A 15,425-nucleotide genomic window follows, 5' to 3' on the forward strand; every position below is an offset into this window, starting at 1 on the left:
AAATACCAAACAACAGGCTATCTAGGCTACTTAATCGTTGTGCTAACAAGGACTCTGTTAACTCCAGTGGTCACATGGCCTGCTAGGTTAAATATTAGAGAAATAATCTGTATTTTCTTTCTTTATCCCGTTGCTGAAATTTTTATTTATTTTTCACATAAACAGCAAACAATCCAAGGTTACCAGTCAGCTTCACGACTGAATAAAGATTTGAAAGGAAGCCTTCCCAGTCCTATCCCATTGATTTAGCCACTGCACCATCCTGACAGATCTACAAATCAGAAAGTCCCTCTTTCAAATCTCTCAGTTTCCCAGCCCCAACTCCACACCTGCAGTATGGAGGCAATTATATTTGCCTCTCCAATACACTCCAACAACCCCTATGTTCTGGTATCATTCTGTCTCCTGTGAATCCCCACTTTCCCCTTTAGGATGCCTTGTTAAAACCATGTTGGTGTGGGTTCTTTATCATCTCATTAATTAATTAGAAATCCCCACAGACTCTCTAGATAATCTCTGAGGGCTAAACAACATGTGATATTAGCCACATGACTCAGTAAATCTAATTAATCTGTCCCCTTTGCTTACAGCAGCCTTGGGGTCCTGATCCAGAATGGGGGCCCACACTGCTGAGGGAAAAACTACTCCCCCAAAGTTCCATTTACTGAAAATAGCAACTTTGAAATTAAATAGCAGGCAAACAGTGCAAGACTTTAATCAAGATTGGGAGCACATTCTGGATCCTGCAATAGCTTTTTTTCTCCATGTTAATCACTTGTTTAAACACATGATTAACTTCACATGTAGTATGGCCAAATGGGTGACTATCTTGTCCCTAGCTCACATTGATGCAAATATTTGCAAATGAATACTAGGGAAGTGTGCAGTATACAATCTCCTATTCCATATACTATAACTACTTAGCTATATTTTTAACTATTGTGTTTCAAGTAAATTTTTATAACTTGGCTTTTAAAAATAGGCTATTGTAGAATATATTAGGCTGATTTTAAAATATTAATTGGACCCTATCTGTCTTGGACCGATCTGGACTCATTCTAACCTGTTCTGGATCTTAATCCAGATCATGATCCAGAAGTTCTAAATCTCTAAAAATGACCGTAACTTCCTTGTTTTCCACACACACATATACACTTTGTTGACATGGCAGCACACACAGATTGTTATATTATATGTATCCTGTCAAATTTCAGATGGATTTTCATGTTCCTTTGAAATTTGATTTTTTCCTAGAGTGGTTTAACGACAAATTTCTCTTCCCAGGGAACTCTGAGAATAGTAGTTCTGTGAGGGGAATAGGGGTCTCCCAACAACTCTCTACACAAACTTTAGCATTCATTCTGATTTGTTTTGAGGAAGGTTCAATAACCGTATCATGCAAGATTTTTCAGTGCATTTCCACATCACTTTCCTTATCGCAAAAAGTCTGGTTTTGGTGAATCAGGTTTGTTGCAAATGAAATCCCAATTCTGTAATTGCTCAGCCTGAATTTTCTGGTATGTGATTAAATCCCACTCAGAAATAGTGACAGTCTGGAAGCACCCATTGTTAATCTGTCAGTTTCACCACACTTCATTTATTCCGAGATAGATGGCAATTTTGCTGTTAGATGCTTGACCCATCTTTGTTTGCCACCAAGAAATTATATATTAATGTCTCAGTCTCTTCAATTGTCAGAGTAATTCAATAACACGTTTAATGGATCCAATAAAGATTATAGTACAATCCTATAAGTGTAAACTTAGATGTCAATGATTTCAATGGGTCTTTATTCCCTAGTATGTTATGGATTGCATTCTTCATCTCTGGCTTGACATCCAATAGATAATTCCCAGCTTAAAATAAAGATTTCAGCTGTTTGGAAACAAAAAATAGAGGGAAGCGTGTAGAAAGCAAGGGTAACCAGGAATAATGTGAGCAAATATGCATTAGACATATAGCATTTTGCTCCCCCCCCCCATTTTAAAAGCAAAAGTAAACACATATTTGTTTTAAGTATGTGATGATTGACTGTACATTTCAATCAAAACAGCATTAAGACATCAAGCCTAAGAAAATAGAAATAAAAAATAGAAATTCCCATAGTATTTCCCTTGACTTCAGCTATGGAATATGTCATACCCCTGGGGAGCGGCAATAATACCAAGATCTGAGTGACAAACTATTGAAAGCAACATGTCCAGTGAATGAAGCCAAAGAGGAAATCCAAAGTGAGCAGACAAACACTAGGAAAAGCACAATTTCTAATAAAAACAAAGCACTTTTGATTGAGGAGGGCAGATAAAATGGAGATTAGAACAGAACAAAGGGGAAGAGGCAGCACACATCAAGCTGTGGGAGACTTGAAGAAAAGGATCATAGAGGACATTAGGAAATAAAGTGTCAAGTTTGTGAACATAGTGCGGAGTACTCTTAAATGAGAGATCTACAAAAGACGGAAAGCTTTTGATGTGGCTCTACCAGCAGATGCTCTTTGTGGAAGACAATGATTGCACAGCGTGCAAAGAGAGATCAAAATGGAGTCCCACAGAGTGCTGGAGACTGATTCCAGTGACTTCATGCGTACCGCACTGGGGACAATTGACACAGGACTCCTGCACACCATTTCATTCTGAGAAGGAGAAGCAAATGGGCAGGGCTATCCTCCCATCCTTCTCATTTTCCTGTTCTAGAGGACATGGGAGAGAGAAGATAGGGAGGGGGGGAAGGGATAAAAACAAGATGAACAGACCTAGAAAAGCAAATACTCAACTGAAATTAACACAATAAAGAACAGTGGGAGCTCAAAAGCAGAAAAACTGGCAAAACTGCTCTCAGCATGCTCCAAGATTTACTGCAAAATTAAACATCAGTGTATTTTTGAGAAAGAAATTCACCTGTGTAGCATCAGAAAATCCTGCTGTTTGTCTCGGGAGTAGCAAACTTTGAGGATCATCATGAATTAATCCCACTATAACTTTCTAAAGCAAATTAGTAGCATAACCTCTTGTTTGCACCAAGTATGCTGGGATTTGGGAAACTTTCTCTTGCTGCTAACTTCTTTGACCAGAGGCGTACTAAATGCAGATTTGTGGACTTGTTGCTAACTGGATGTTTGCCAGTGTGCTGGTGGCCTGCATGTTCTACATTATTGTGGTTGGCAGTAAAGAGGTAGAGGCTGACCTTGGATTACAACTCTTTAAGGGTTTAGAGTCATTTTATACAACCTATCTGCAATCGGTGGATATAGGGGAGTTAGGGTGGTTTTTCTCTACTTTCATCCACCTAAGGAACTGGCCTAGTCATCCATGCCACTGTTACCCCTTTGGCAGGGCTCTAGAGCCTTCTGGCTATAGTGAAGCCATGTGCTTGGTCCCCATATGAACTATTCATTTAAAGCAGTACCGCACCATTTTAAACAGTAACAGCTTCCCCAAAAAACCTTTGTGTTGCTTTCTTGCTGTTCTGGCTTCAGGGATAGCCGCGCAAAGCCTCTTCAACAACATTTGATTCAGAATATTTTTTTTTCTTGTTTTCCTCCTCTTAAAAACTAGGTGTGTCTTATGGTCGGGTGCATCTTATAGAGCGAACAATACGGTAATCATGGGAACTGTAGTTTGTTAAGGGTACTGAGAATTGTTAAGAAACCCCTGTTTGCCTCCCAGAGCAACAATTCTCATTCCTTCTTCCCAAGGAACTCTGGAAATTGTAGCTGTCTGAGGGTCCTAGCTATCACAAAGGTTGGTGTATCACCCACAATGCCTGGGAAGCTTCTGAGCCAACTCATGCAAAAGCAGCCATCCCATCAAAGGAGGGGGTAAATAGTGGGGGGCAGTGTTGTCTTTTCTCGCTCTCCAATCCTCCCCCTCACCACAGGGTGTGGCCACAGGCTAGGGGCTCTTTCCCCATGGTATAGGCAGGGAGTACACCAGTATCTGCTGATACCACCTTCCTTAATTTTCTTAACATAATTATTTGTTTGGCATACTCACAATTCCTTCTTATAATGTGCAAGGATGTGGCATTTCTGGAAATATACTGTATATGTGGCTATCAACACCATATTTATTTATTACCCTTTGGATTTAGAAATGATATCATCCGATATTACGTAATCGAAAATTAATAACATTTGTAGAGAAGAGTTTGGCATGTTAATGTATTAGGCGAGTATGTGTGGTCATATTGTGCAGGGAAATTTAAATGTAACCATAATTATTATGAACTCTTTTAAATAAAGGGCAAACTATATGAGGCGATAGACTGGCAGTTCACTTCTGTCCAAAAGATATAACGTATGGAAGTTCAGTTGGCAGTCAGACAAGAAGCCACTTCCTAAGGAAACTGCTCAAATTCCACAGGCCAGTCTCATCTGATTGGCAGTCCCACCTTGTGGCTGGGAAGTCCGGTTGGTGTTTAATTCACATGCAGTTCCAATGATATTATTCATGTAGGTGCATGAGTAGCTATATTTGTGTACACAAAAAGAAGGCATCAGAGACAAACAATTTCTTTTCTTTATCTTTCTCATTCTTAGATACACATAACCATATTTTAAAGTTCCTCCTGGTCTTATAAGTACATTTGCCTTGGGGACTATGAAATAGTGAGGCATAACACATAACAAGAACCTGTGTGATGAATATGCTGGTCAGAAGCCATACAGACTCCTCATAACATGAGATAAACATGATACAGGTAGGTCAGTCAATAGATAATTCAGGACAAGCAGATAACAGAACCCTATCTCTACAAAGTAGAATTCACCACTGAGAGATTGCTTTGGTAAGCTTCAGGGTCAGAGCCAATCTTCCTTGCAAGGTGGGGGCTGCATGAAATAAACTAATTTCAAATCAGTGCCTTTCTTTTTTAAAAAAATAATAATAATCTATATTCCCCTCTTCACCGTACAGTTTTCTTAGACGGTGCCCCTTCTTTTTCTTCAGTTTCTGCGTCCTACTTACTGCCTCCTGCTCACTGAAGTCTCACACAAGGTTGGAATCTAGATACATATAAAAACGCTGTGGAAAAAAAATATAAAAATATATATTGAATCATCCATTAGCTCACCATTATACAAGTGCATTGTATAATGTACTAAAAATGCACTTAAAACATTATATTTGCAGCTACATAGCACATTCCCTAGGTCTTCATTCTGCAAACAGTTTATATGCTGAGGCAATAGTTGGCATTAGGGCTGGGCACCAGTGCTGGCTGAATCAGGCAGATTCAGAGAAACCTTTTCTAAAAAAAAAGTCTATTCCTCTCAAAATGCCTACAGCCAATGGGATGTACTTTGCAGCACACACAGTATATAACCAGGTGCAACATTGTCAATTATTCCTCCCAGCCAAACTTGACTTTCTGAAGGTCTCTGTCTCATTGGCTTTCTTTCCTTTATTGAAATTTTATTGTAAAACATCAGTTTGCCCTTGTCTGTTATTCATTTTTCTGTCTCTTCTTATTAACCTTAGGACTTAACAATTTAATATATTCTCTGTACAATCACTTTCAACTCATTTTACATCAGTGGGGTTTTTTGGGTAGAGTTCCCCCCACCTCATAATGTATGCCTTTCTATTACTATTTCTATAAAGTGCTCGTAAGTCTGTGCTTTTGGAGTTAATTAATGCCATTTATACTGGCACCAACCATTTCCTGCCTCGTAAGGAAACTCTTTTCAGTTTGGTATTTTCACAAGACAGCAAAGCACATCTTGAACTTATCAAAAGGATTTTTTTTTTTTAACAGCCAGAAGAATCATGTTGGCAATAATATCACCTGTCCTTTCAAAAACGAGTTGTTCAAATTTCCCTGCTCCACTACTTAAGATTCTGACCAACCATTATATTAATTTGGGCTCCTAGTTATTTGTAATTAAACTTGTCAGATTAAAGTACTGACTATGTCTTCTGACAGTATCAGTTGTACATGGTGAACAAGATATTCCCTATATTTACTCGTAATTTTATGCCCACTCTGTGGCCTAAAAACATGTCATCCAGCAGATTTGGTGAGATTAAGCAGCTCTGTCTATCCAGGGCTTCGACAGGAGAGTGTTTGGGAAGCCAATATTATCTTAAGTGGTGTGACATATCTGGGTGGTGTTGGTGAGGGCATCTTTCCCTATTGTTAACTAGTAGCAGTTGGCAGGGTGAAGCAGTGAAACATACTTGACCACCCATCACTGGTGACAGGAGACGGGACAGGCAAGAGGGTGGTGTGTTGACATAAGGCCTCTCCCTTCCCCCTCTCCCTCCTAGTAAAGTAACACTGGTGATGGGATCTCAGGTAAGCACTGTGGCCCATCTGACAGTTGACCCCCTTTCTAAGCGTTCCCCAGAAAAGCATCCTTAGGCTGTCATCAATCAGAACCTTCTGATGAATTCTAGGCAGTCTACAAGCAATAACCCCTGTATCTATCCCAGCTTTGAGGTGAAACGAAGAGATGAAGAAGAAGAGTTTGGATTTGATATCCCGCTTTATCACGACCTGAAGGAGTCTCAAAGCGGCTAACATTCTCCTTCCCCTTCCTCCCCCACAACAAACACTCTGTGAGGTGAGTGGGGCTGAGAGACTTCAAAGAAGTGTGACTGGCCCAAGGTCCCCCAGCAGCTGCATGTGGAGCAGCGGAGACGCAAACCCGGTTCACCAGATTACGAGTCTACCGCTCTTAACCACCACACCACACTGGTTTTGAAGTTTTCATTTTATTTCTCCCAAGCTGAGAGAACACTGTAGGCTTCTTGACATGTTACACTGAACACAAGGTAGAACCTGTCTCTACAAATGTACAGATGTTTGTGTGGAAGAGTCTGCACTTCATGATTTGAACAGCTCATTATACAGAGAATGAAACAGTAAAAAAAGCAATCATAAAAACAAACAGAAACCCCAAAATCACCTTAAAATGCATTAGGTGAACTAGAGTCTGAATCAATGACAAAAGGAGCAACTGACTCTAATCAGTCAAACAGAAATGTGCTTAGAAGTTAGTTTCACCATCATAAAAGTTCTTAACTTCCTTTACAGAAAAGTAGACAGTGTAGAGCAGTTGAACTATTATTTAAGAGGAGATTAAACTCTGAAAAGAAGATTGGAGGTGTAAAAAAAAGGTCTCTGGATTTTTGTTTATTCAGGAGTGCCAAATGTTCTATTTTTTGTTGTTGATCTAGTTTGCATGTGGGGCTGTGTCACAAGTTACATAAATGAAGGAAGGAATCATATTGATTTAAGAAATGAATACCCTACCTAGGAACATTGCCACCAAACAAAATGCCTACAAAATATTTCCAGCACTTGTAGGTTCTTGAATTCTGCTCATTTCTTGATTGGAAAAGTTGCCTTTATTGTCTTTGGCAAGCTTCCAAATACAGATTGGTCCACCATCTGAACAATTCATAAACTCAAGAAGCATCTACTGCAAGCTGATTTGAAAGTGTTCCCCCTCCTAGCACGGTGGGAGAATGCCAACCTTGATTTATCTGAATTTGCCATATATTTAGGGTTGCAGCTTTCATCACCGCATTTCCATGCCAGTAAAAACTACACAGGCTGAATTTATATTCTACTGTGCAGGGCCTTAATTCAGGAAAGAAAGTAGCAACTTTATATTCCAACTCTCAAGCAAAATTTTATTAATTTTTTCAGCTCATTTATCATGTGATTCATTTATTGGTCATCTCAAAGACTCCTTCTCATGATTAAAATAACAAAAGCCTTGTGCCCAGCTTGGGGGCAATAGGAAATTGTTGAATAAATCAAGCTCATGCAATACCAGTGAGCTTAATATTATAGTCTGGCAAAAGGAAGACAAACAGAAAATCATTAACCATGGATTCTGAAATCTGAGCCGTTTCAGTTAGTAGCTGATCTTACTAACAGGGTTAATTACAACATAAGTATTCCCAATATGAAAGATTCCTCTCAGGACACTTTCTCCATGTAGCACAGCCACAGTTAAGAGACACATTTGGTCCTGTCCTCGTAGTTGTATTAGAACAAAAAAGTATCGAAGGCTTGGGAATGGAAGCCGCTAGTTTGAGAGTATAAGCAACACACAAAATTCATGCCTCAATGCCAATAAGGATAGAGCTATTGTCTTCACAAAGATAAATTCATCGCAAACTATCATCACGTGTGCAGCTTATTTCAATTATGATAAAGCTTTACGAGTGTTGGGAAGCTACCCTTTTAAACTCATTTCTGAAAGCTATTCTATCCATAATTACACTCCCATAATTAATTAATGTTCCTTTTGCAGTTTAATGATTGCAGTACTTTTGTTAGGCTTTCTTCTTGATAAAGGAAATTAAGATTCATAGATATACTAGGGGTACAATGTGGCAGCATCAGGGATGGGAGTCTATAGAGGAAAGCTGTAACTGTGTTCTCTGTTGTTGGATGTCTACTTTGTTTTGTCATTTAATAATCTCAGCTATCTTTCATCTGTCTGATTCTTGTTACGTTTGAAACGTTTTTATTGTCTTTGGGCTTGAGAATAGTTTCCCCATGCACACCAATTTTACATTTTACTCCTAGAGATAATTTATTGCATCCAAATATTTCACTAATGTTGGTGCTAACTGGAGTCAATGTGGTGTAATGGTCTGGGACCCAGGAAACTTGAGTTCAAATCTCAACTTCTTTTGTGGACTTTTAGCAAAGAGCTTAACTAAAAGGAAACCATCAAGCCACCACAAATCACCAAGGATACTTGCACTTTATTCAGGAACTCCAAAGTTGGGTTTTTAGAGGACTTGTACAAATTCTGAAAGTCTTGTGACACCCTGCCTCTTGGCATCACCTGGCAAAACCTCTGTGAGGATTTCAGATTTGAGTTTTTCATTCATTCATTCATTCAAGTCTAGTCTATATTCAAGCGGATGTGATGCCAGCATTCTCTTGATACAGGGCTTTAGATCACCCACAGCATCTGAAGTTTTGTTTTATAACTCTTTGCTTCTACCTGCTACAGTATTATTGATAATATTTTAAAAGCACACACAGAAAGTAATACATTCTCTGCATTTAAGTCAACTTGTTTTGGAATAGATTGAGTTATAGCAAGGCATTGGTTTAAATCTAAACCCTCTACTAAAGATTAAAGACAAGATGGCAAAATCCTATCGTTTCCTGCAACCTTTTCTTAAGCCTCTTTTTTAGGGAGGGGAGGAAACATTCAAAAGTTATTGGCTTTAAATAATCTTCATCAACTTCTCGCCTTACGCAACTTCAAAGACCAGTGGCCAATGCATGGCAGCTTTTGAGACAGAGGATTACTAAAGACTCCCACTGGAGTAATGCTGTATTCATTTTCTGTGTAAACCATGGGGATTCTATGCTGACAGTTTTGTGGAAGCCCCTTTCAAGGCAGATGCTCTACTAAGACTATTCCAAGTGCAGAAAGAGAAACAGCTTGTAATATTAACAAGGCTAGATCCTTTTCAGGACTCGCTGTATCCTTTATTGAAAATACAAAAACAAAATTGCTTTCAAAGGCTTATTTATAACTGCTTCAAGCACAGATTGCACTATCATTATTCCACAATAAGAGCATGCGTTATTCTTCCTGATATTAAGCAGGGTTCCTTTCTAAAGACTGCTTTCTAACAGAAATCTGGTTAATGGTGCATGACAGCATGAACCAAAACATGCCATATTTTAACACTAATTTAACAGAAGTGGGGCAAAATACTATTTGCTAGAGAAAAAAAGCAACAGTAAAAAGCTTTTCCTGGGCATAATTAAATATATATATATTTAAAAACCCTCTAAACCTCTCCAAAATCATTTATTTTGACAAAAGATTGATAATTATTTTATTGATTTATTTAATAAAAAAAAACTATAAACCGCTTAATAAACAATCTCTCTAAGGGTGCAAAAGCCTTGAATCAGTTCTAAGGATGGGAGACCTGTAGCCCTCCGAATTTCACTGGACTACAACTCCTATAATCATTGACCACTGACTTCTGGATGGGGCTCATGGGAGATGGAGTCCAACCCAGGTTCCCCAAGCCTGGACTACTGAGTTCAATAACATGGACCTTGGATCTGTGACCATATGACAATGTAAGATATTCTTGTAGGTTAGTTATACTTTACCACACAATCAATTTTCCCCTCCCCTTTCTTTAAAGTATGCCCACTTCCTGAATACACAAGTAAATCATACCCTCCAACATTTCTCCAATGAAAATATGTACATCCTAAGGAAAAACATTCTGGGATCAAATCGGAACCCAGGATGGCTTTTGTAAATCCAGAACTGTCCCTTGAAAATAGGGTTGGAGGGTCTGGTAAATGGATAAACATAAGCAGCCTTCTATATAAACAGAAAGAAAACAAATGAGGGTTTTTTCTATCTGTAGTAACTGAAGACCAAAAGCAAAATGGAGGGAGGAGGAAGTGGAGGTTAAATAGCAGCTCTGAAGCAAAGCTCAGAAAAGCAGCTTGATCTTGGAAGTGAGAAATCCATGTTTAATCCACATCAGCTCGTGTGGAAAATTGTTTGAAATTTCTTTACTTAGTTAGGCCAGCTGTAAAATGTAGCTAATAAAACTTAACCACCTTTGTAAATTGCTTTGATATCTGCATAGAAAGTGATGGTGTTAAAAGAATTGGGCTTTGTTGCTTGTTTACTCCACCGTCAATCAGGAGTCACTTTTCCAGACCTCGGTGCAGTTATTGTAATGTGAAAATTGAGATTGCCCTGTGGGAGGAAAAAAGAAGTACCCTGATATTTTTATAACAACCACCTAGTAGAAGGTAAATGTATGAAATACATATGGAAAGTGTATTAGCAAATAAATTAAAAAAGAGTATATTTTTTGCATTTGGGTGTAGGCTGTGCTGTGTGTTCAGTGCAGAGGGAGGGGTAAAATCTGGGGGAAGTAAATGTGTTGAAATAAACACATGTTTGTCTGACTATCCTGCATTTCCTATGCTATGCTGAACTGGCAGTGAGTAACCAGAGAGAGCTTAGAGTTGAGGTGGGTACCTGAAGATATTGGTTACTGTGTAGGGACAGTGGGAAAAGTGAGTTTCCCATTTGGGATTAGCAGAAAATGGAAAGGAATGGAATTGAAAATAGGAAAGGAACAAAATAGAATGGAAGGTTTAGCCTGGATCTAACAATGACCTTAGATTTCTAGATCGCAGCTGTGGCCAAGAGTGTCTTTGCCAAATTTGGTTTACCAGTTTTTAGAGAATTCATATTCAAATAGTGATTAGATTGCTGTAATGTGTTTTAGGTGGTTCTGTCTTTGCGCGGTGTGTGGAAGCCCCAGCTAGTCCAGAATGGAGAACAAGAGGTTTGGTCAACAGGAACATGCAAGTCTGTTATCCTAGTAGCTTCAATGGCTTTGCTCAAACTTTGAGCCCAATTCAAAGTACTCCAAAGCCTTAGATGGTTGGAACCGGAATACCTTAAGGCAGGGGTAGCCAATACAGTATGATGATATTTTTTGGCTACATGCTCCCCTCAGCCCCAGGCAGCATAGTGTATGGTCAGGGATGGTGGAAAATGTAGTCCAACAACAATAGGAGGGCATCACATAGGCTACTCTTGCCCTAAGGCCTGTCTTCTTCCATATGTGGTTGTCTGTTCATGGCGCAAAGGCTTTGTAAATTAACCATAAAACTCGCTTCCCTGCATTTCGATGGACTTCTACCACAGTGCAAAGTGTTTTCTTTTTCAACAGATGTTGACCTGTTAAGTTTTAATCTCCCAGGAATACTAATTCTGTACTATTTTATCTGCTTTATCTATACTAGGGGTTTTGTATTTTATTGTAATTATTTTATTCATTGCCGTGTTGTAAGCTGCCTTGAGCATTTTTAATGAAAAGATTTTAATAAACAAACATTGCATTTGGATAACATTTCCCATGAGAAAAAGCTGGAGCATTTGGGAATTCTTATTTTAGAAGCACACGGGGGTGGAATCGTAGAAATTTATTAAATTATGAATGGTGTGGTGAGAGAGACTTTGCTGCCTGCCTCTGAAAGTGAAAACTTTGGAGTCACCCTGTGAAACTGAAGGAAGTTGATTCAGGATAGATGAAAGTGAGTACAGTGGTACCTCGGGTTAAGTACTTAATTCGTTCCGGAAGGTCCGTTCTTAACCTGAAACTGTTCTTAACCTGAAGCACCACTTTAGCTAATGGGGCCTCCTGCTGCCGCCACGCTGCCGGAGCACGATTTCTGTTCTCATCCTGAAGCAAAGTTCTTAACCCGAGGTACTATTTCTGGGTTAGCAGAGTCTGTAACCTGAAGCGTATGTAACCTGAAGCGTATGTAACCCGAGGTACCACTGTACTTCTATACACTACACATAATGTTGGCATTTGGAGTTAAAAAGCTAAGCAGAAATGGAAGGACACTGAATCCCTATTGGAGGAGGGAATCTTTACCCTACATATAACATTTCTATTTAACCAGGTCTTTGGCTGACTAACGTTCTGTGTCCTTTTAAATGTGTTCATATGGCGTGTGTGTTATTGGTCTGTTTTTGTTTTTGCTTTTATTATGTATTTTGTGTTCTCATTTTCTTTTCCTTTCTTTTTGTTTGAACCACCCTGTGATTTTTGGATGAAAGGCAGTAAACAAATTTAATTAATCAATTAATTATAATTATAATTATAAAATTATAATTATGATATACCCACACCAAGAGTGATAAGCTTTCTTTTTTCCCTAAGCTCATTTTATTACATGTTTGATAGGAAATATCCTAGTTCTATCTAACTAGGGTGGAGATGCCTTGAGCCATGCTTGATCTTCCACCACAGAAGGGGAAGCACAAAGGATGTCTCCTCTCTCAAGGTCAGGATTAAGAAGTTGGAAATTAGGGCAGTACCCTTAAGGGCATTAGTCTAGCTCCTGAGGGTAAGTCAGCACAGGTTAGGTCAGAAATAATAGTCTAGGAAACTTGGAGGTTCTCTCTCTCTCTCTCCATGCACCTCCAGGGCAAACTAAGTTGCATCCAAAATTAACATTTGAAAGTCACTGCTACAGTAATGACCACTAGGTTAGATAACCATGATAGTTAAATGGAACTTGGGACACTTTCATTGCTTCTGTCCAGTTCTGAATGTATGCCTGATCCCTGAATCCCTGAATTGTGACTCCTGGACTCGAATTCTGTGTCCACTGTCAAGCCTGTATTGTTCCTTGCTTGCATGTAAGAGCCTCTGTTCATGTACTGGGTATGAGGTAGGAAAAACTCCACCACACACAAAAGAACATACCATTTGTCTTGCACCCCCTACAACTAAAAAAACCAGCATTTTATTGATGCAGCTAAATTTTATCTTCATGCAATTCAAAGCACCATTTCCAGCATTTTCACCTGGTTCCTGGCCAATGTGTTCCTAATGAGTTGTATGCTCCAAAGTGCCTCCCACTTCACCTCACCTATCTGATTATCCACACCGAACTCCCACACTTCCCTTGTGACTCTCATATTACAACTTATTTCCAAAAACTGCATTTTATATAGAGCTGAGTCTTCCTTCTTTCATGCTTCTATCATGGTGTAATGTAGATTCTTATATATAGTTAATGATATCTTTTGAGAAGGCCCAACTTGACCTATTCATGAATGCGTGGATTTGCATGATTTAGATCTAATTAGTCTACTCCCCATTCACCATTTCTTATTGTTTTACTTTGCTCAGAGGTTGCCCTTTGTCAAATGAATCTCACAGCTTGCACAAGCCTTTCAATTACCCGTCATCTTATTTCCTATATTTATCAATATCAAATTGGGTTGTTTGAAAAAATGAAGTAGATCTTGCAGGTGCCAGAACATCAGACCATTTTTTAGGAATGGTGCCTGGTGGAAACAAGTCTTAGTCTATTATTTCAGCTTGGCGTTGCTGATACTATGTCCATCTGTTTCAAATGTCACCCAGTTTTAACAGTAGTGAGAAATATTACTGAGGAATAGTGGGAAATCAGTTCCAAGTAAAACAAAACATTTTACAAAGTCAAGGGCTGACCAGTGAAATATTCTGGTATGCTAGCTAATGATTGCATGAAGTTTCAATCTCACCCACTCCACCCACCCCGGTTCCTCCTTGTACAGTTCTTCAGATTCGGGGTGGGAAGTCAAGTGTGCACAAAAAAAATAAATGCAGAGATAGTGGTCAAGCTTGAGTGATCATGAAGGAGAAGCCACCATAAAAGGTCTCCTTTGTATTGTCTGGCCTTCTAAGAAGCTCAGTCCTGTGCGAAGGAAGGAAATATTTCCAGTCAGCATAGTTTTAATGTATCGGAAATCACCTGTATAAGCCCCCTTAGCTCTCAGTCTTAAATTCTAATTGTGGCATTTAAAAGCAGCTAATAGCCTTCCAGGGCATTCATAACCATTTGGAAAATACACTCTATAACAGCAGAAGGGATTTGATTTCTTAGCAGAAATGGCTCGCAGTTGCAATCTGACATTTTTATAGGTTAGTTTTTCTTGCTATCAAATGACAAAATAATTTATATTTTATGTAACATTTGCTCGTTATGACCGCCACAGTTACCGTAACAAGAAGGAATACTGTGCAAATAAGTGATCCCTGGTCTACGTTCAACATTTCTTCCTGGAAGGATTATATGGACTATCAGAGGGTGGAGGGCTCTATGGCACAGTTCCATCAGTTTAGAGACCACGAATGGATGTTGGAAATGTAGGCGTTCAAGCATGGGTTATTATTGTCATATGATGCAAAATGCTCACTTGATGTTTCTGCTATAAGGAGATTAACACCATTCCTTTAAAGTACATCCTAAAACCATGAAAGTACATGGCTTCCCTTAATAAAGCCTGGGAACTATAGTTTGTTGAGTGTGCTAGGAAGTGTAGCTCTGAGGTGAATCTACCGTTCTCATGATTCTTTGGGAAAGTCATGTGCTTTAAATGTGCATCTATATGTGAGCAATGCTTCTAAATTCTAGTTGCTGGAAACCACAGGAGGGGAGAGTGCTCTTGCATTCAAGTCCTGCATGAGGGTTTCTTATCGGCACCTACCTAGCTGACCACTATGAGAATAGGATGCTCGAAAGTATGGGCCATTGGCCTGATCCAGCAAATTCTTCATATGCTCTTATATGAATGGTGTGGATCTGTCCTATATGTTTGGCTTTGCATTGTTAGTCTTACAACAATCCTCTAAGGTGGCCCAGAATTACCGTATTTTTCGCTCTATAACACGCACCCGACCATAACACGCACGTAGTTTTTAGAGGAGGAAAATCTGTAGGCATGCCACCCGTAGGCATTCCCTCCATAACACGCACAGACATTTCCCCTTACTTTTTAGGAGGAAAAAAGTGAGTGTTATGGTGCAAAAAATATGGTATTTCCCTCCCAATTGCAAATCAGTGGTTGAGGCTGAGAGAGCTGTTTGCTTAAGGCCAGTTTATGG

This window comes from Podarcis liolepis (genome assembly GCF_965112155.1).
Source record: "Podarcis liolepis genome assembly, chromosome: 2".
NCBI classification, from domain to species: Eukaryota; Metazoa; Chordata; class Lepidosauria; order Squamata; family Lacertidae; genus Podarcis; species Podarcis liolepis.